Source organism: Equus caballus, chromosome 1, assembly GCF_041296265.1.
Source record: "Equus caballus isolate H_3958 breed thoroughbred chromosome 1, TB-T2T, whole genome shotgun sequence".
Lineage (NCBI taxonomy): Eukaryota > Metazoa > Chordata > Mammalia > Perissodactyla > Equidae > Equus > Equus caballus.
The window spans coordinates 146,987,600-147,010,391 of NC_091684.1; the positions used below are offsets into that span (position 1 = coordinate 146,987,600).

The 22,792-nt window shown below is 45.6% G+C and overlaps 1 protein-coding gene across 4 annotated transcripts in view; it reads right to left on the minus strand.

Annotated features, from left to right (window-relative positions):
• CGNL1 (cingulin like 1) overlaps positions 1-21,594 on the minus strand; it is a 153,379-nt gene extending 131,785 nt beyond the window's left edge. For 3 of the 4 annotated variants that reach the window (XR_011439985.1, XM_070270989.1, XM_070270975.1), the window contains exon 1: positions 21,456-21,594. The gene's annotated coding sequence lies outside the window, so the exon portion shown is untranslated. The remainder of the gene's footprint in view (positions 1-21,455) is intronic. The other variant, XM_070270979.1, reaches the window with a different exon arrangement.
• Between the last annotated feature and the right edge of the window lie 1,198 nt (positions 21,595-22,792).

Sequence of the window (22,792 nt, forward strand, 5' to 3'; positions counted from 1 at the left end):
CATCAACATCCCTCTTCTCTGAGATCTCAAAGACCCTGGGGAGAGAGGCAAGGGGGGACTGACCACCCAGGGATGAAGGACAGAGCCTGGAGGTGATCCGTATTTCAGTCAGCATCTGAACGCAGTCCCTTCCCGTGCTGGAGAATTCCCCACCGACACAGGAGTCTTGAAGAGACAGTGTCCACCAGCAACCGGTATGAATGAGAAAGCCCAATTCTCATCTCTGCCCCCAGCAGCTGGAGAGCGGGTTTGTGTCCCAAGTGCAGCGTGGCCCCTGGTGGCATGTCCTAATCAGAGCATGCCTGTGGTGGCACCAGGCCACGGTCCTACCTTCCCGGTTTCCCTTGGTCCCTGCCCATTTCCACAGCCTGGTTCCCACCTTCCCAGCAATTCTGCGAGCCTTACGATAGCCTCATAATACATCTCTCTGCTTAGATGTACCAGGGTTAGTTTCTACTGCTGAAAATTAAGACCTGTGATTGACGTCCTCACGGAACAGGGAGGGCTCCAGTTCCCCAGGGGTTGTCCATTTCAGGATAAGTGGATAACCTGACATGGTGAGAAGGGATTTAAGGAGGAGCTGAGGGGGCTGGCCCCGTGGCCGAGTGGTTAAGTTCGCGCGCTCCACTGCAGGCAGGCCAGTGTTTCGCTGGTTCGAATCCTGGGCACGGACATGGCACTGCTCATCAAACCACGCTGAGGCAGCATCCCACATGCCACAACTAGAAGGACCCACAACAAAGAATATACAAGTATGTACCGGGGGGGCGGGGGGGGGGCATTGGGGAGAAAAAGGAAAAAAATAAAATCTCTAAAAAAAAAAAAAAAAAAGGAGGAGCTGGGGCCAGGTTCGAACCTGCCACGCGCAGAGACCCGAGGGCACGTGAGGAGCTGCTGCCGCTGGAAGACTAGCAATTCCCCGGGCGCTTCTCTTTCTTCCTCCTCCTCCTCTGGCCCTGTCTGCCTCACGTGTTGACAGAGACGAATCCGTCTCTTCGCCTCTTATATCCCAGAAATAAAGGTCTCTCTTTTGAATGAAAAATGAAGCTCAAAAACACTTCATATCTGACACTTGTGACTCTCAATTTGCGCTTGGAAAACACCAGGAAATATGTAGAAATGGACTTTGACGAGCATGGGGGAAACAAAAGTGCAAATTGGTACTTTTACGGCAGACACCATCAAATTTTAAATGTGCGCACCATCTAATCCAGCAATTCTACTTCTAGTAATTAGCCCTAAACAAAAGAATTATGTAAACAACACTTCTATGTGTATAAATACTTGTATACAAGATATTTATAATAAGTCAATGTCCATGAATAGGAGGTTGCTAAATTATGATATAGTATCGACACCACGGAATACCAAGAAGCTGATAAAAAAAAAATATTTATTTACACAGCCAAGGAAAGTATCAACATACAGGGTTAAAAACTATATAACGAAAATAAGCATCAGACTAATGGACAGAGTTATAGAGTCACCCATTGCTATAACATAATTTTATGTAAAAAGTTACATAAAAATCTAAAAGAGTCTGCCAAATTCTTAAGAAGTAGTTATGACTGGAAGTGATAAAAGAGGGTACTTTCAATTTAAATGACACATTTCTGTAGTGCTTCAGTTTTCATTACAAACAAGTTATTATTATAATAAGAAAAAAAATCAATGGAAGCTGAAATGGCCTTTGAGTGTACAAGCAGTGGTGCTGGGAAGCCCAGCTTCCCTTTTAGGCAACAGGCTGTCTCAAAGCCAGCACCCAGCACAACACAATGCAGCATCAGCTTCCTCCTTCCTTGGCTTCTTACAGACACTCCGACACGGCTGGAAAGTACTATCCCCAGCCCAAAGCCAAGGAGAAACAATAACATAGATGCGTGAGCTGCTGTGGAAGCAAACAAGGGGTCCCTTACAGAAGACGACAGAAGAACCACCAAAAGCATCTTGAGAATTAGAAGCACAGCAACGATAAATAAGATGAACAAGAAAGAAAATGGTACATTTTATTGAGTGTCTAGGTTTTAGTAACTCAGGGAAACACGTCCCTATTAAAATTTCAATTAAAAAGCTAAATGTTTAGTCTTATGGCTTGAAGAAATAAACTTCAGAAATCAGGAAAACGAACTAATATGAAATATCTAATTGTTCGACATGCTCTAGAATTAAGCTATCATTTTTGTTTAGGTTGTATTTACAGAATAACGTTTTAAGAATTCTTGTTCTTATTTTTAAAAGCCATTAGATTAAATATTCATTCTTCTTAAAAGCAATTCCCACACACGCCCAAAATTAACTTATACTTACATGAGGAACTTTACCCAAGGTCAGCAATCCTCAGCACAAAGATCCTACACCCTCTGCTCTCAAGAGAAAACCAAGAGACCTCTACTGATTGCCATGAAGATACAGAGTGAATGCAGGATTGGAGCACTGCGTATTTCTGGTGTTATTTTTTTCCACCAAAAGATTTTTATTGGCAACAAAAATTAGTCCTGGGTCTTAAGGAGATTAAGCATGGCTTCAAAAAACAAGGTTCCACTTTTTCAAAACACTAAGCAACCAAAGTTTCAGCCAATGCAAATTATTCGATTATAGACTACAAATAGGATTTTGAGACTAGATTCACTGTTGAACAACAACAAACAGTTAGAGGCAACGCATTTGAAGGAAACAGGACAATTGTTAAAAACACAAAGCGTATGCACCAAATGGTGAAGTATTCTCCATTCAAAGTGTTGTTCCTGTGTGTTAATGTTCAAGTGGGTTAAAACAATAGCGGTGTATGCCCCTTCACAACTGGGCAAACAACCTGCCAGTTAAATTAAATTCAGTTTACACTATGACCTGAGCCCAGTTTTCCAACATACCCAGTTACTAGGTGTGAAATAAGACTTCTTCTTCAAACATGCTGTACCTTATATGGCTGCCACACCAGTTACACTTTCTCACAGAGCTCAACTCTACTCTGGGAGCACACAGCTCTTCCCATGCAGTCCCCGGGCATGGCAGGTGCACAATAATGCTGGCTTCCTTTCCCCTTTCCTCCTTCCACACTCATAACATCATGAAGACTACTCCTGAGCCTTCCAGTCACTGTTTTCCTGTTTCATTATATGGGCACCCAAAATACTCCCTGTAATATTATCTTGCTTGCATGGAACAACTCCAATTTTGTACTGAGCATACATATGCACATATATGCAGTGGGGAATAAAAGGAAATACAACCAAATATTAACAGTGTACATCTTGATGGTAGAACTGAAAAGTTTTTAATTTTCATCTTCTACTTTTCTATATTTTCCAAATGTTTTACAATAACCATCTATTGAGTCAAAATCGAGTTTAATACAACACAGTTCCACTACACACTCACCAGAATGACCAAAATGAAGATAACGCCAATACCAAGTGTTCACACTGGAGCCACTGAAACTCCCACACTGCTAGGTGGGACTGTGAACTGGTACAACCACTTCGGAAAACTAGTTCACAGTATCGATCACAGCTCCACATATATGAAGGCCCAGCAATTCCACTCCTAGATATATATACCCAAAGAACCCACATACATACAAAAGAACGTAACACCATTCATAACAGCCAAGAACTACAAACAACCCAAAAGTCCGTCAACAGTAGACAAATCCATGATGGAGGCATAGTCCTACAACGAGAAATGTAGCAATACATTTAGCAATGAGAAAGAACAAATTAGTGCTACATGCAAATCCATGCATGAATTTCAGACATAATGCTGAAAGAAAAAAGCCAGACACAAGAGTACATACTGTATGAATATGATTCCATTTTATGAAGTTTAAGAATAGTCAAAATTCACCTACGGTGGGTGATAAAACAGGATGGTGGTTATCTGTGCTAAGGAATAATAACCAGGAGGAAGTACGAGAAAACTTCTGCAAGATACTATACACTTATGATTTCTGCACTTTTCTACTTAAAAAAAAAATGGGTTTGCACCGTAGCTCTAACCACTTACTAGCTGCCTGGCCTTGGGCAAATTTCTTAACCTCTCTAAACTTCAGTTTCTACAACTGTAAATGGGAATGAAAACAAAAACATCACTTTTGATGGAAATGTGATGAGAATTAAATTAGGCAATGCATTAGCATGTTTAACCTAGTGCCTAGCGCAAGCGCCACATACGTAACAATCACAGCAAGGGCGAACATCCCCTGAGGGCTTCCTCGGTGCCTGGCACTGCTCTAAGCTCTAAGCTCTTAATCACTTTGGAGACCATCTCTCCCAGCTCTTGGTGGGTAAGAACACCCACTACTCAAGGCCAGAAGCGCAGGCTGTGACCTGGGCGTTCAGAAGTCATCTGTATAGAACACCAACCACAGCATTTATTTCAAGAAAAAAGGGGAATCGCTAGTTATGTTGCTGCTGAGGTTTCAAGGAAAGGAAACTGGCAGGAGCCACACATCAGGATTAATCACAGACTATTGAAGAGAAAAACGACTCGAGCTTCTGAAAGCAGTAGCTGCTTTCTGCAGGAAGAGAAAGAATATTTGACTCCAGCGGAATAATTCATTATAAATTGAGGAGTCATTTGGGAACTCAAAGAGCTCATCTTTCTTCCCTACGGGAACAGAAGAGACAAGCAGCTCTCTGCTAAAAGTTTCTCACGTCGACCAGCTAAATTTACTATCCTTTAACGTATTTCCAATTCACAACTAAAATAATTTTTAAAGTATAGGCTTGCTATGTAAAGTAACTTAAAATGTTGGTCATGAAGCAAGGGACTCAGATTATAGAGTTAAAGGAAACATTGACAGAATAGTCTCCAAATTACAAGATTAACCGGTAGATTTAGGAATGACTCATGTCTCATGAATTTTTGCTTCCATTAATGTTTAATTTACTTTCAACTAAGGAAAGACAAGACTGTCTGGATTCAAACCTAGCCCCACGACTTGCCAGCCCCATCACCTTGAACAAGTTACTTAATCTCTCTGTGCCTCAGTTTCCTCAACAGTAAAACAGGTTAAGAATAGGGTTATTATAAGGACTAAATGAGTTAATAGGTGTTGGGTGCTTAAAACAGGACCAAGCACTATAAGTGGTATACAAGTGTTACTACCATTAATTTTTATATTTTCTGATGTGGATGCAGAATTCATTTAAAACTATAAAATTTAATCACACAATTTGCAGATATAGGATAGACTATCTAAAAACCAGAATGTGTTTACTAAGATTATGTCAAGTGAGGATGAATATCGGTTTTGTAGGTACACACGTGCACAAACTCTTTTTCCTTCCCTCTCTCCTTCTCTCTCTCTCATAAGTAATTTAAATCACTCTAGAACATAGTGTACCAATGATCCTAGGTTCTCTTGGTCCCAAAATGATCCCGTCAAAGACGTGAAATATTACTCTTCTTCCAAGTATTTCTAAGGACCCATTTAAAAAACACACCCTGAAAAGGTATATTTGCTTTTCCTATTTCAAAAACCTGCTGGAACCTTTCCACGGCACATTTGAGCCACAAAGTGGATGGTGTTCAAACACCGACTCTTTTCAACCTGTAGCAGAGGAGGCATGCTGAAATTTTACATTTTCCTCCAATTGTGAGCACAGAAAGCTTTTCATTTTGTTCCAAAGGAAATGATCTTACCACAGGTCAATGATATCATCACTGTCTGAATAAAGTGGGCATCCGGTGGCATACAGAGGGCTAAATGCTAAAATCAAGATATAAAAATTAAAAGACTCAGAAAGCAAACCCTTAAGCCAAGGAATTATAAGCAATATCAGCACAACACAGTGGTAGTGTGCTAATTCTCCCTACCCCAGTAAAAAGGCTTTTCAATACCCACATGCCTTTGCCTTTCCACGTGGAAGAGAATTACACTCAGAAATACAACTACAAATAATTCTTTCATCTCACCAACAAGCACATTCACACTTTTCTACTAACACTAGCCAATCAGATCAAAAATCCCTCTCATTACTATTATCTGTGGTTTTCTTCCTATCATCAGAGTGACATAACTAAGATAGCAATTTTCTGATTTATTAGTCCAGGGTATCAAAGAACCCTATTTTGCTTAAAAAAATAACTGTTTATTCTATACTTAGTAGACTTTAGGACATCTGGATACCTCTCCACTGAAGCCACATCTATAAAGACAGCTAAGTCACGATGGTAGTTCCTGTCTGCCCCACCTTCGATCGTAAAGACCTTATTCAGCTCTATTATCCAGATGTGGCACAGTAGGCTTCAGTACGAGATGGATGATGAAGAGAAAGTTTCACACTCAGATTCTTAGCAACGAATTAGATGCTGGGAGCTCAAGGGAAAAGTGGAAAACGGCAGCCATATTTTACTTGCAAAATGAATTTCCAGCAGAATCTACTTTCTTGCTGACTTGGGCTGTTTGGTTGGGTTTGGGCACTTCATCGAGTTGTTTTGGGTCTTGATCGAAACATTCATTCATTCTTCAAATGTGTATATGACTCTACCATGGGTAAGACTGTGCCAGATACCAAGGGAGATTAAAAAATGACCTTAGTTCACTCCTGGACTTTTTCCTTACACAATCTCCCCTCACACACAGAAAAATGGCATGCCCATCCCCTCACAATACCACATTTCTGCTAATGCCCACGTGAGGGCCCTGGTTTCCTCTCCTTCAGCCCCTGTACACTAAGAAAATACTCATTATTTTTATTATAAAGGTAATACATATAGTGATTTTTATAAAATTCAAGCAGTCAAGAAGGGCATTTGTGGGGGCCTGGAATTGGCCACCCCAAGATATCTCTTTGGCATGATGATTATTTGGGGCTCATTACTTTGCAGACAGGAAAGCAACTGAAAAGTAGAATTTACTTACCCTTTGTAAGAGACATTTACATTGTAAAGGAACTCTCCATCTGTAAAGATATCTCCCTCTCTGTACCAGGAATAAGGGAAGATGACCTTGTCTCTAGAAACTCTTGATCAATGGGGAAGGCAAGGACTTGAATCTGCATAAAAATCTTATTCCTGTTTCTGGTAACCTCCTGTAACTGACTCCCCCCAACCCCAACATCCTCCTTTGTCTTTAGATATTTAAGGTGGGGGCTTCAGCCACTTTGGCGAGTTGCTCAGCTTGCCTGATCTCTCCCACGTATACACGTTGTAAAGCTTTGTTTAAATTTCTCCTGCTATTCTGTCTCATGTGAATTTAATTCGTTCTCCGGCCAGACGAACCCAGAGAAGGTAGACAAAATGTTTTCCTCCCCTACGGCATGAAGTGAAAAAGAAACTTTCCCTCCCAACCATACCACTAAACCCACAGCCCAGAAATAACCACATTTCTTGGGACTTCTAGAAATTTATATTCGCAATCAAGAATTAAGTCCTTTTCTAAACCAAAATGGGATCTCCGAATACATACTGATTTGCACCTTGATGTAAAAAAAAAAAAAAAAATTAACAGTATATTTTTTAAATTTTTCTTTATCAGTGCTTACAGATTCGCCCAAGTCCATAACATGCATATACCTTAATTAATTCAACCAGTCCTCTATTGAAAGATATTTAGGTTATTTGCTGTGTTTTGCTATTATAATGCTGCAATGGATATCTTTGCATGTTTGCTAGCAGACTTGTGCAGGTATATTCACAGGATAAATTCCTAACTGTGAAAAGGCTGAGTTAGGGGATACACATTCTTAATTTTGAAAGATAATGCTGTGGCTGACACAAGGGCCACCTGCCCACAGTAACTGCCACTTTCTCCCTAGCCAGCAAAGCTCCAGTTTCGTCCTCTCTCTTCCCAGTGCCCATGTGCTTCAGGGAAGGCTGGCCCCCTTTCTAAGTCCAACATGGGTCTAAGCAAGCTATGGGAACCCCATCTTCCAAAGCAATTTATTGGTTTAGTGCGGGCATGTGACCTATTTTTGCCAAAGGGGTATGGAATTTCTGTGGGGGGTGGGAGGGGTCCTAGCAAAAGTTTCTCTGCTTTCCTCTCTGCTTGCCTCTGGACATCACTGTGTGTGAGGATACAGGCTGGAGAAGTGGCAGCCACATTGGGACCATGAGGAGATACACTTGAGGACAAATGTCAAACACTGAGGCTGACAAAGAGGAAAGAGAAAATGCATCTGGGTCTTCCATTAATTAACCCCAAATGGTAAAAGTAACCATTTACTTGCAGATGAATTATCCCCAGTGTCAAACTGCTCTCCAAAAAGAAATCTGCTGGATTTCTAATCCCACCCACAGCACGTAGGAAAGTATCTGTCTCCTCACACCTCACACACAAAGTTTTAGTCCCCTTCTATTCTCAGTGCATTTTACTTAACGGCCAGAACCTTTTCTTCCTCAGAGAGTCCAGCAGCTCTTTACTAAACAAAGGACACAATGCAAAATGTAACACAAAGGCTGCTTGCCCTTGGCCAACACTTCGTTCTGCTCCTCCCAGGGCATCACACTGAGACTCACGGTTCACCCAGCTCCTCCAGGAAAGCAGGCACTGTTATCATAGGGCTGGGATATACTCTAATGCCTCAGAGCCAGCCACGCTCTGCCTGCGCTGGGACAGTCACAGGGGTGTGGAAGGACAAGCCCTGGATTGGAACTGGATGACCTAGCTGGGACCTGCTACCCACGAGCTGGTCGACTGAAGAGAAGTCCACTAACCTCTCGAGGCCTATTTCTTGAGATCTGAAAGGAGGACTCTGGAAACGAAGACCCAGAGTCCTTATACAGATGGGGACAGGGTTCCTGAAGGCCCAATGATCAACTGTCACTGGCTCTTCAAGGCGGGACTTAGGCTGATTCCTGCACATCTATGCTGAGAGAGGACCACAGGAATGGAAAGCCGACCTCCTAACTTCGGCCCTCTTAGTCCTCTTTGCTCTCTCTACCTGTCAACTCTCCTGCCACCACAGTGGGCAGCCCGTCAGGTCATGACTACTGACCAGAAGAAAACCCAGCCCGTCACTTCTGCTCCTCCCACAGAGAAACAGAACCTCCCAGGAGCACCATTTCAGTGAACGAAGATGAAGAGATGTTCAGCTAGCCAAGAGTCAGTGAGCGCCAGGCTAATTTATAGTATTACTAAGGCCTACACTGGTACCTGAGCAAAACGTCTATGATTCTGCACCCAGCTGGCCCAGGTTTAGCAAGCTCCCACAAGGCTGGCCTGACCCATACTTCCTTCTGCCCCCTCATTCATTCTCTACACTGTGGTGGACTGGGTCACTGTTCCCAACACTTTACTCCCCTATAATGGGCTTATATGTCCACCTTCTTTGCCATGTGACTTTGCAGTACCTCCCACTAGAATGGCCAAGTATGCTTCCCCTCCCAGTGATGTTGGGCTTGCCCGTGTGATTTGCATTGACCAATGGAATGTCAGAAGTGACAATGGGGTGGTTATGAGCCAAAGCCTTAAGAGGCATTGTACATTTCCATTTGCCCTCTTGTGTTACTGTGATCTGCCATGACACAGGCATGCCCTGGGTAGCTGCTGCCCCTTCAGCCTGGGCCCCAGAATACCCACATGTGGAACAGACCTGAAGCCAAACAGAAGCTGGAGTCTAGCCTGGCCCAGCCAAGGCCAGCCCAGGTCAACCAAGCCATATCCCACTGACAGATGAACAAATAGGAAAATAAATGTTTGTGGTTGTAAGGCATCGAGATCAGGGATTGTCTGCACACAGCAAAACCTAATACAACCAGTGTAAGAGCAAATATCACGTTTGCCTGGCACATAATAGACATGCAAAAATAAAATATCCGTGCTTATCTTAAGGAGGGCTTAATTCATTCATCATCCCAGCACATACAGAAGCCACTACACCGGACCCACAGGAAGCTGAGCAAAATGAAAAATACAAAAGTAACTAATGCCATGTTTTTCTAGTCTAGCAAAACTCCAAGCTTCCTAAATCCTGCTGGGGGAGAGGGGTCTGTGTTGACAAAGCTTCTATTCATTTCGTTCATTCATTTATTGTCCTGGGTTAAATCACAGAAGGGATGAACCTCAGCATCTGTGCATTTAAGGGATCTGATTCTTATATGTATTGACGGTGAAATCTACTTCCTTACACAAATGTCCTATTTATTTCAAAGACAGTTATTTTTTAAAAGAAAGAACTCGTTATTTTTTAATGAATGCCTTTGTTCTATTAATTTTCATTTATTCACTCAACAAACGTTTACTGAGCACCTCTGATCCCCTAGGCCTAGGATGTGTAGCTGTGCTAGGAAGCAGCGCGCACAATTTCTAGCCCTAACCCCTGGCTGCCCAGATGCAGCCACTGACCACAAAGGAATCATATAAAGTATAGTTGACATATTCATGTTAGTATCCAAATTAAAAAAAAAAAAAACACTCCCTATAGTTTAACTCCAACATGATGTTAGCATTTTACTTTTAAAAGAATTGTATTTCATCTGCAAATATGAAGATTTCACCACCCCTGCTCCTTTTGTGGAGGACAGTACAGAAGACAAGTTTCAGCCATTTCCTTCTTCCATTCCCCCTCCACAGAGTTGTGGGAGCCTCGTATGTTTAATTACCTTTGGCATGAAGTCTTCTCAAAGTTCTTTTGGAAGTCTAAATAAATTATATCCACTGGTTTGTCCTTCTCCCCACCCGTATTTTCTCCCTCAGAGAACTTTAATAGATTCATCAAGCATGATTTATCCACCTGCAAGTCACGTTTTTTTAAGGCTCCGGTAATCTCACCCTGTCCCATGGACGGCACAGGCCTGGGGGGACGGGGGTGGGTTCAATCTGAAAACAAGGAGCATTTCTATGATTCTAAGTGGGAATTCACAAAAGGGAAGTGTCAGAAGAAGAAAAAGAACACACACATAGACACCTCCCTATCCAGATACCATTCTAAGCACTTTAGACATAAGAACTCATACAACATATAACCCTGGAGCCAGGATCTGGACAAGGCAGACCGGACAGTCCAGTGCCAGAGTCTACGCTGGTGACCGCCACGCACTGCAGCCTCTCTACGCATCCCAACCCGTGCCAGTGACTCTGGATTCCCACCCTCCTGTCCTGGGCCAGTGCAGCGAGGATTCCCAGGAAATCAGCACACAGGGAAGGCATCCTAGAGCGTCCTTTATTTCAGGACGCAGCTTTTCTCTGGATACTCCTCTGTGAGAAATCCTACAGTTTCCCACAAAAGGGCCTCTGTCAGCCCCGCAAGGCAGCCAACATCCTGCTTCCTCTTGGCGGAGCCTACTCACCTCTCCAGAACCACAGCAAACAGCAGAGCCTCCTCAGCCATCAGGGCCCAAGGCCTCCCTAGCACAGGAAAGCTCCAGATCCGGCCTGGAGGCTCAGGCCTCGCCCTAAGGACCCAGAATCTTGGACTTCCTAAGCTGCTCTCCTAAATGCCTTCATCTCTTCTCACTGAAGCCCCCCCCCCCACCAACCTGGCTACTAAGGTCAGAATTGCCGGGAGGGAAACAGAGAGGAACACATCACCCCCTTTCAGTTTCGTCTCTCTCCAGAGAGCTGGTTTTACATCTCTAGGCCACTTTAGGCCTCCCTAAATCTTCTACTAGCGGTGACTGAAGGCAGAGGGGGGAGGATGGAGTCAAGACTGCGTCAATGACAAGCTACAAATCCGGCCCAGGCCTCCACCTGGAAATCTAAAGCAAAGGATATTATTAAAGTCACAGGTTAAGGATCGCTCACTCCACAGCTCCTCATTTAGAAGCCCGCAGTGGCGTTCAATGTAAACACTTCCCAAGAATGCTTTAAAACAGAGGGAGGTTTTCATTAAACGACTTAATTGAGGGCCACTTCTCATCTGTGGAAAGCTTTTAAACCGAGGAATACAGGGGCCTGGCGGGGGTTTTCCAGACACTTGTTTTTCAAAGCAGCCGTGCTGTCCTGGGGAAACGAAGCACACCTCCAGGGCCCTGCATGCTCCTGCTGCTAATTCTTCAGCAGAAACAAAATATCCAATAAGATGTGCTCCCCAGCAGCACCACGAACCTGGCCTGAGAGCTTCGTTCCAACGTTCATTTCAAGGGTCATTAGGATCCCTGGATGGGAAAAGTGGAAAAAATAAGGCTGGCTAAAAAGGACCAAAATAAATGAAGAAAGACATTTTAAAGCTTGAAAACGGGACTCAATGTGGGAGAAGAAGCCTGATGGAACTGTGGCTTGAGTGGCTCTACAAGACACCAGGTAAGAAGGAACGAAGTATGCTGCCCAGGTGAACCTGGAGTACATTATGCTTCGTGAAAGAAGCCAGACACAAAAGGCCACATGTTGTAGGATTCCATTTATATCAAATACCCAGAATGGGCAATTCTACAGAGACAGAAAGTAGACTAGTGGCTGCCAGGGTCTGGGGGGAGGGAAGAATGTGAAGTAACTGCTCAATGGGTACAGAGTTTCTCTTTGGGGTGATGAAAAAGTTCTGGAATTAGATAGTGGTGGTAATTGCACAATGCTGTGAGGTACCTAATGCCAGAGAACTGGTTAATGAAGACCACTTTAAATTGGTTAAAATGGTCGATTTTTTGTTGGGTGTATTTTACCACAATAAAATAAAAAATGATGCCAAGAACTCCAGAAAAATCCTTTTTCAGCTCCCAACCCAGGAGCAATCCCTCCCTCACCTGAGTAAAAATATCCTTGCTACAGGCCAAAGCAATAAATGATGTTATTGTACCAATAACACCTCATTTACTGAGCTAAGCTTCCCACGTGCACCATGCACTTCTCAACGACCCGTCACTCCCCCCCCCCCCACACACACACACACCTGTCCTCAGGTGAGTGGCGTTACCGTGAGCCTCATTTACAAGTGAGGAAACCAAGGCACAGGGAGGTCAAGGAGCTTGCCGGGGGTCACACACCAACAAGAGAAAAGTCAAGGATGAACCCAGAGGTAGGGGAGCAGGCGGCTTACACCCCGACTCAGGCTCTCAACTACGGCCACACTGCCTCTGATGGCACGCTCCGCTGCAGGCACGTTTCCTGGGCCACTCTGCCCGAAACACAGATGGTCTTTGGCTATTGAGCCCTAATCTTTCTTTAGTTGCATTTACCAAGTGACCACTTACGAATGAGGTTTCCTGAAAACCACGTTCAAAGGCACATGCGCCACCTTCACGTGTGAAGAGCTACTTCATTTGTGGAGAGCTGATTCACACAGGCGGATTTATTTTATTTAGTCCTGGGGACAACATGATACGACAGGAGGGTGAGGCAATTCCCTGTCCTTTTACAAGGAGAAAAGCTCGCCTCACAAGGGCTGTAGCTGACCTCAGGCCACACGGCGGGGGCGGGAGCCTGGCTTCCTCTCCAGGGCCCCACCCGGCTGTCTTCCTTAAGAGGCTGACATCCTCAAGAGCCAGGTTTAACTACCCCGAGAGGTTAAGGGACTTTTTTTTTTTAAGCAGATAAGTTATTTATATGTAAATTTATATGTATTATTTATATGTAAATAGATGCAAGCAATTACAAATGAAGATCAGGAGCACTTCCTGGGGAGGAGAGTAGCTACTCCCACACTTCAGGGGCACCTGTGGGGTAACCCAGAAGCATCAATAAAAGGTTACATTCCATTCCCCGCACCCCACTTAAGAAAGGAGGGCTCTGTGTGACTGGCCGTAGCTCCTTTTGATGAGAGATGTTAAAAACAACCACCGCTGGTGGCCGTTTCGGCCGCGCAGGGTTCGCTGGTTCGGATGTGGCAGGCATCCCACATAGAAAGTAGAGAAAGATGGGCACGGATGTTAGCTCAGGGCCAGTCTTCCTCAGCAAAAAGAAGAGGATTGGCAGCAGATGTTAGCTCAGGGCTAATCTTCCTCAAAAAAAAAAAAACCACACCACTGTTTGTTAGAGGCTCCACCTTGCCAGGGACCACTGACATTTGAGGCCACATAATTCTTTGTTGTAGGGGCTGTCCTTATAGGGTATTCAGCAGCATCTCTGGCCTCTACCCACTAGAAGCGGGCAGCCACCACCACTCCCCAGTCATGACAACCAAGAATGTCTCCAGATGTTATGTCGCCCAGTGGGGACCCTGTTTGAGAGCCACTATACTCTCTCAAAGAGATGTGGCCCTAACAATTCTGTGAGGTAAGCACTACACCCCCATGTTACAGATGAGGAAACAAACCCAAAGTGGATGAGGAACCCGCCCAGAACACCATACTCCTAGTGATGGACAAATGTAGCTTCCAGTCCAGGTAGGGGAGACCCAAGGCTCTTACCCCCGGTGTGAAGAAGGAACAAGAATACAGGAGAGAGAAGTACTTTCTCCCAGCTTGTGGATGGGAGAAATGTCAAGCTGCGCCATGCCCTAGGAAAACAGACGGTGGGCTTGAACCTTCCCGGTGTTTGGTCCTCAACTCCAAAAAAACATGCTCGGCTGGCTCTGCCGGCAGGAACAGCCCCAACAACGCCTGGCAGTCTGGAGGGCCTCCTTTACTCACAGAACAAGCTGCATGCCCTTCGAATAAGACATACTTTAAGCACAGACACAAACAAAAGATCACTGGCCATGAGAACTTGAAATACATTTTTAAAAACAGGCTTGTATCAAGAATTCTCTCTGATTATTGGTGTGAAAACTTGTCCTCATACTCCCATCCTTCTTAGCGCTCTTCTGTTTAGAAATCACTGCGGCTGCCAGAGAGAAAGAGATGAAATACAAGCACGTGAAGTTTCAAAAGGGCTGGCTGACTTCCATCCTTCCTTCCACAAAACTTTACTGAGCATCTATTTTCTGCTGGACACGGGGAGACGAGGTCAGGGGAGAGATTTCTCCTCTTTATAGGTCTGTTTACAGGTTTGTGGGAGTTCAGACACGTAAACAAGGGCACTGATGGTGTCCTAATTGTTGAGGTAAAGGCATAGACAGCAGTCAGTAATCTGATGAAGAAATGACTGAGTAGGTAAACTGAGGAAGAATGAAGAGGCAGGGCAGCAACCAGACCTCTGGGTCTAGAGAGGCCATCTAAGGCAGTACCAGCACGGCTCAGGGCCACACAAGTGTGAACCCTGGGTCCTACCACTTGGGAACTACACAACTTTGACAAGTTACCCAAGTGCTCACAGCCTTGAGTCCCTCAAGTGTAAAATGGGTTTCCGATAGGTCCTGTCCCATAGAGGTGCTATGACAAAGCTCTCCGACAGGGTTGGAGGTGAGTGCTCTATAAGCATTTGCTATTGTTATGAGAATTGCTGATCTTGGGTAGATCTCCTGGGAAGTCTGGAGACCCTCTCTCTCTTTGGTACCCCACCCAGCTGCCTCACACCCAGGAAGCGGACTCACAGCAGGTACCCAGACCTGTAGTGAGAGGTGGTCACGCCCTGAGCAGACCAGATGTGAAGAACCAGGTAATCAATGGCTCTGCTCACCATCCCCCCCTACTCTCGTCCTTCTTTTCTCCCTCTCTCCCATCTTACACTCCTCCACCCCCACCCCCCAAAAAAACACGGTGGGCCCAGGGCAGTGCAGACAGAGCTGAGCTGCTCTGGCTACATCTGGAACAAAGGTATTCAAGTCCCAAAGCTGAACCTTACAAGTAACAGAAATCTTAAGCCTGGTAAACCCCACCCTGCAGCCCCCTTTGCAAATTCTTCTCTCTTATCAGTGCCTCCATTCTTTCTCTATCAGCTCCTCTCCAACTCCTAAAGCTTTCACTGTAATCACCCCTCTCAGTAAACTTTCCAGGTTTTTGATATTTGATTAGGGCAAGGACGGAGGCCAATCAACTTTTCAGCTGCTAGTGTAATTCTGAGCAAGTCACTGTCTTTAAAAATCTCACGGGCAAAAATGCTGGAGAATCAAATCTTTTTTTTAAAAAAAGCTACCAATACATCTACCACAAAGCTCAAGGATATAGCTTAGTTCACAGGACATATTAGAACCTCTGCACAACTTTGAAAACTGGGCCATTTCTTTTTCCTTTGTCATCAAATCCAGAGAGCAGCTGTTTAGAGTCTGAAACCCTGAGCTGGAATCCCCGAACTTCCCCTTAGTACCGCTCCAGACCTCACCAGGTTCCTCACCCGGGAAATGGCAGGAACCACACCGATGTCACAGGATCCCTGGGAGAAGTCATGGTCCCAGTGGGTCCTCTCTCCTGAATACTCTATAAATTTGCAAGGGAAAACAGTGCCTGTTTCAAATGCAATAAAATATAAGGATAGAAAGCCAGGGGAAATCAGAGGTAAAAACCAAAAGAATTATTGAAGCCAAAACTAGAAAATCTTGGTTGTCTTGCCTCAATTCTCTAGCAATGAGATAAGCAATAGTGAAAGATTATGAATAATAAAGGAGCTTTATAGACCTAAGAAAACTACAGAGTAACAGCCTGAACCATTCTGTACTCTACCTAGGGCAAGCAGAACCCCCTGAGATGGGGCAGCAGGGAAAAAACGCCCTAGGAACAAGGAGGCTGCCAGCCAGGCTGGCAGGAATAATCCACATTCAGGACAACCGCCCTGTGCCCTAATCCCAAACACTCGAACTCCAGGACGACCCTCCACTGAGTCCCCTGGAAATGTTCCCGGAGCCGAGGCTCCTCAGGTGGAAATATTGAGCTGGAGCCCACTGTAGTAATGAGCACGCATTCAGTAACCCTGTTTTAAACTCACCTTTACTAATTATAGCTCCACACGGCCTCCGAGCCCTTACGACCTGTAATTTTAAGAGCTTGAGGTAATTACAATGCACCAAAGTTTTGTTTTTGTCACAAGTACCACATAAACAGGAGGGGAACGCGCACAGCTTCGCTCCGCTCCAGAAAGCTCAACGTTGAATTTTGTTTTTAACATCTTACCTAACGACCAGTTATCTACAGAAATTCAGAGGTTTGCAGAACTTGCAGAAATGTGGAGATAATGTCTCTCTAACCTAGGATTTGGGATCCATTCAGAGCCTTTCTCAACAGCCAAATCTACCTCTCCATTAAAAAAATCCAGAAAAGTAGGATTTCATAAAATTTCCCTTGGGATGACAAGCCGGCTGTGATCTTTAGTCTAATATGACACATCATCTAGTAGAGGAAAACTGTCAACCAACCCAGACCCAAGGAGACTGTGATGTTAGAAAAACAAGGCACTGAAAACACAGTTCCTTCATCAGTTCCGCTTAAGGGGAGATGGAGCAGTGGAAAGAGCTTAGCTTTGTCTTCAGATAGACCCAAGTACTCTCGAACCTCAACTCTGCCACTTCTTCGGGGGGCGGTGATCCAGCACCTCTCTGGGCCTCAGTTTCCTCATCTGTAAAATGAGGCCCCTGCCACCTGCCTTTCAGGAACGGACGGGTTCAAAGTAATGGAAGAGAGTGCTGAGTGAGACCTGGCACTCAGAAGACGGTCAATAAAAAATGGTAACTACTCGCACAACCCTGCGGTTATTAGCCCGATACGGCTCTTTGAAAGCCGCTTCCCAAGGGAAAAACAGTGTGAAGTCCAGTTTCAGTCTGTCCAAGGAAACCTGAGCTAAAGTGACAACAGTACGACAAAGGACGAACGCCCACACGCTGCCTGCAGTCATGGACAAGGCACAGAGGCTTGCTCTCTAAGGACGTGACGCCCTGCACCCTGCTCCCAGCTCTGCGGCAGAGGTAGCCACTACCAATTAAGCTTATTTTGCCAGTTACTGACATGCCAAAAACGGGTCCAGCCTCATTCTCCACCAGCTTCCCAACCCCGGGGAGTACCCTGCACTCCTCGGTTCGGTACTCTGTAAGCAAAATGTATCTACCAGAATCGGGCCTCCTCTTTCTCCACCGCCCACCTCTCCGCCTGATCTGTGCACAAACCCTTCTCTGTCCTCCGGCAGAAAAGTGTTTGCAATCCGTCATTTAAAACTGGATGTAGGGACCTAATAAAATAACTCCTAACTTAAACCCAAGGAAAGCTTTTCTTGTGCCTGTTGTGCCAGTGAATTGAGGTGTGTACCCGGGTGAGGCTAGTCAGGGGGTTCCTGGCTCCTCATGTTCTTTGAGCTCATCGTGATCCTAAGAGCTGTACGCATGGTTTCCATCTCCACCAGATGGACTCCGTAAGGCAGGGACTGGACCCTGTTTACCATGAACTCAAGGAGGAAGACAGAGCTTTGCCAATAGTGGGGACTTGATAAGAATTTGTTAAATGAGTGAATAAAGAAATGAAACAATAGGGCCGGCCCAGTGGCACAGTGTTTGAGTTTGCACGTTCCACTTCAGCAGCCCAGGGTTCGTTCACTGGTTCAGAACCCCAGGTGTGGACCCATGCACCACTTGTCAATCCATGCCATGGCAGGCATCCCACGTATAAAGTAGAGGAAGATGGGCATGGATGTTAGTTCAGGGCCAGTCTTCCTCAGCAAAAAAAAAAAAAAAAAAAAGAGGATTGGTGGCAGATGTTAGCTCAGGGCTAATCTTCCTCAAAAAAAAAAGAAAGAAATGAAACAACAAAAGCTTGGGGTGAATTTATGATGAAGCACTCTCTCCCCCAGGGACACTGGTTTGGCAGATGGACAGTGCATGAAGCGGGAAGGCAAAGAGGGGCTGGGATGGGGCGTTCAACTGAAAACTCCAATAAGCTTCTCCTACGGAAAGCCAGTCAACCCTGGTGCTATTCCCATCAATCCTTTTTTTTAATTTTTTTCCTTTTCCACTTTCAGGGTTCTCACATGGTAACTTATTTCTTGATAACAGCAATGTCACGTGACAGAATAAAGTAAGTGCCTGGTCATTCAGGGGAAATTACCCAATTTCAATTCCCCTTGAACTTTGTTTTTCTCCTCTGATGCCAACCTCTCAGCCATTTCACTGCCCTTTAGTGCCGGGATCAGAGGAGGAAAAGAAAGAAAAAGCACAAAGTCAGTTGTGTTTTTTAAAGAGGTCAATGGCATCTCTTAAATTAATAGGTTTCAGGGAGAAAGGGAGTTAAGGAGGCCATTAACTTCTTTAAACCACCGGTACAGGCAAATTAACTGTCCCCACTTGAAGAAAGAAAAAAAGGAAGCCAATAGGGCAGTTTATTCTTAACACAAATCAACACTCAACAGTCTTCTGAATGCTATATACTCTTTCTCTAATGAAGAAGCCCCTCACCGAGTCTTTCTTATTTTTCTTCACTTTCTTCTAATCACTTTAGAATATTAGAGTTGCTCCCCCAAAGTGAGAAATATTTCCATAAAGCTGTTTAGGTCCATATTAAACACACTTTTTCTTTCTTTCCAGAATGTACTATTATATTCACAGTGTAACCATTGCTATTTTCAGGCGCAACTTTTCAGACACCAAGAATTCAAGAGCATCCTCAAATAAACATTTTTCCCCAAAATGGAGACAAGATTACCAAGTTAACAAACCATTCAATAATGGCTTCATTTTGTGGCCTGGTCCAAAAAAACAAGAAAAAAAATCAACAGTAGGAAAACACTTTCCATATGGTCTTGTTCCCCAAAGGTTGAGGGTTTGGGTCAGGGGCCACCCTGTGAGACCATGCACTCCACATAACCTCCATTCTCAAGCCAAGACAATTAAGACGTATCCCACAGCAGCCCCACTTCCAGCAATTGAATACAGCGATAGGAGCAGCAGATGGCAGTGGAAGGTGGGAAAAAGAGAAAAACTGATTGGGGCAAAACGCTACAATTTTTTATTTTTCAAAATGAATGTTCTTTTGACTCATTTTAGGAGCTAGAAATGAATATAAACATTCTTCCACCTCTGGAGGGCATTTTCTTAAAAGTATGTCACGACACCACTAATAAAAATGCATCATGGAGGGTCAGCACCTAAGAAAAAAATAAAATCCACTGGTTTATGGCCAGATAGCCACATCCAGGTGGGGATCTAATACAAACATCATACTTAGCTACAACAGTAAATTAACCAAAATCCCAGGAGACTGTCACAAGAATAACATGGACACTGAAAATACACTTTCTTAATAAAATATATATGATCAATCAATAGATACATATGTTTAATTTTTCCTTGGTCCTATTTCCCTATCATTTTTAAAGATCATTTGACAAGTGGCTGAGGTCTCACCTCAGATGTGCCATGCTACCAGAAGGCACTCATCCTCTAACTCAATATTCTGTCAACTGTGCTGGGCTTAATCACACATCGGGAAGAAGCTGAAGCCACAAATGCATGCACATTAACACAGTATCAACCACAAAAGCTTAAGGATCTTGTTTGCTTACTTTCTTGAAGGAAAATTTCCTATATTTATGCAAAATTGTTATCTGTGATGGAAGGTCTCCAAAAGCTGATGGATTCCTAAGGTATTTTCCTCCCTTTAATCTGAAATCCTTCCCAAACGGACATGTCAAACTATCACTTGGTTTTCCCTGAATAGGACAACGCTGTGTTATAACCTTGACACCTCCAAGGACTTCTCGGCTTTAATTCCTACACTCCCACCTCCTTGGCAGAAAATGCCCAGGCAATATTTACTGTAAACAGAAAAGCAGAAGCAAAGGGAACTTCAGAAGACGGGCACCATCTGCAGTGTAAGGCTGGAAAGCAGCAACAGGCTCTTTAGGAGGAGAGGTGGGTTACAGAAGGCAGAGGCAGGAGTGCCCGAGACGAGCTCTCTATTAGGGCTGATCTTCTCCAGTAGTTCAAAAAGCGGCTGTGGGAGCAAGTGCTCAAGCAGACTTTCTCCAGTGTGGCTGCACATTAGAATCACCTGGCTTTTTAAATTCCACTGTCTAGGCTGCACTACAGACAGAGTGAATCAAGATCTCCAGAGGTGGGACCTGGGCATTAGTATTTTCAAAAACTCTCTAGGTGTGCAGCCAAGTTTGAGAACCAATCCCCAGAAGTCCCAACGTGTTCTAACAGCGTGTGGTGAGCAGCATGAGCAGCGTTGGAAAGGCACGGCTTCCCTGGGGTGAAGGGGTACACACACAGTAAATACACAAAGTTTTAAAAAGTCCTGTGTAACTAACTCCAGTATGACAGCCAAGCACCTGTCTGGAGGCCAGACAGTGATGCAACCGGGAAAAGTCCCTTGGAAAGCTAGACTATGTGCCATCGTGAGACGGGGGCTTTCAGGACGACCCGCCTGGACCAGGAAGGCCAGGAAGAAGGGGGCGGCCACAAGCCCTTTCTTTGCAAGGGATGGTCTGGACGAGCGCGCCGAGAAATTAAGTAAAACAGGGTGGGACAGGGACGGAGGAACCTGGCTCGCTCCTAGCTGTCACTCGAGCCCCAGGGTCGAGGTAGGGGTGCGAAAGCGGCCAATCCCTCTTCGCTAAAGTGAGGTCCTGGAGACCCTGCCCCAGGCCTGGCCCCGGCGCGGGTCCCCAGGGATCCCCACCATCTGTTCGGCACGTCCTCCTGGCAGGAGCCCACCTTCCAGCCCGAGGACGGGCGCGCCGAGGGCGGACGCGCGGGCAGAGCGCGGCGCACCTGGCGGAGCCCCAGCCCTGCGGGTCCCGCCGCCCAGGCGACACCTCGGCTCCCCGCGCCCGCCGCACTTACCACCGCCGCCGCCGCCTCCGGGTCCCGCTCGCGCCGCCGCCAGCAGAGTCCGGCCCGAGTGCAGGGGCCGCGGCGCCGCCAGGAGGCCGGGCGAGCCCGTGCCCCGCCCTCCGGGGAGGAGGGGCAGGGGCCGCGCGGGGCCAGAGCCGCCCGACCAGCCGCCCCGGCTGCGGGAGCCCGGCGCCCAGACGCCCCCTCCCGGGCGGGCCCGCCCCAGCCCTCTTGTGGCCCGGCCGCGCCCCCCTGCTCTCCCCTGGCCCCTCGCGCCGCCCCACGCCGCTCGGGATCCGTTTCCCCGGGCACCCCTACCCTTCTCGGGCTCACCCTCCGCCCCCCGCCAGCACCTCTTCCCCACCCTCATCGGGCCTCACACTCCTGTGCAGCCGCGCTTTGTCCTCACCCTTCCCCAGATCGGAATGTCCTCCCACCTCCCCTCTGGCATCAGCGGTATGTTTCACCTCTAGCCTCCCCCTTGCCCAATTCCCCGTGCCCAGGATGCCCGCCCTGTCCCTTCTCCACAGCCCCTGAGTCCTGTCTTCTCCTTACCCTTCCGGGCAGACTTTCTCTCCCCAACTACTCAGAAACTTAGAGTGTAACTTTCTTCTACCACAATCAAATCTACAAATATTTATGGAGTACCTACCGTCTAGACACGGGGAGAAAGCTAAAAGATTATAGTCTCCACTTACAATCTAACAATAATAAATGTCTGTCCCTGTTAGGGAGGCGGGGGAGTGAGGTGCCCAAGGTCACACAGCTGATGGTAGTAGGGCCGGAAGTAGAAGCCAGATTTCTGGGATGTAGTTTAGGCCCCTTCCAGGGGAAACTGCAAGATGCTGCCGACCGGCTGTGAGAGCTGGAGGAAAAAGGTTTCATGTCCTCATCTGGAAATGAGGAGCAGGATACCCACCCCACCAGTTGCAAAGATTATCTGAGAAAACAGGTATGGAAATGTCACACAAGTGTACTTAATAAGTAAATGTTTGCTGACATAGAGAATGAAACAGAGGCTCGAAACGTCAATCATTTAAAATAATATAAAAAAGACTAAAAAGTAATAGCGAATGAGAGAAAATGTTTGCAAATCATATATCTGATAAGGTGTTAATATCCAAAATATATAAAGAACTCATACAACTCAAGAGCGGGGGTGGGGGGGAAGGGGGGGTGGCAGGAAACAATCTGATTAAGAAATGGGCAGAGGATCTGAATAGATAAGAAGACACTTACAGATGGCCAACAGATATGTGAAAAGGTGCTCAGCATCACTAACCATCAGGAAAATGCAAATCAAAACCACAATGAGATACCATCTCACACCTGTTAGAATGGCTATT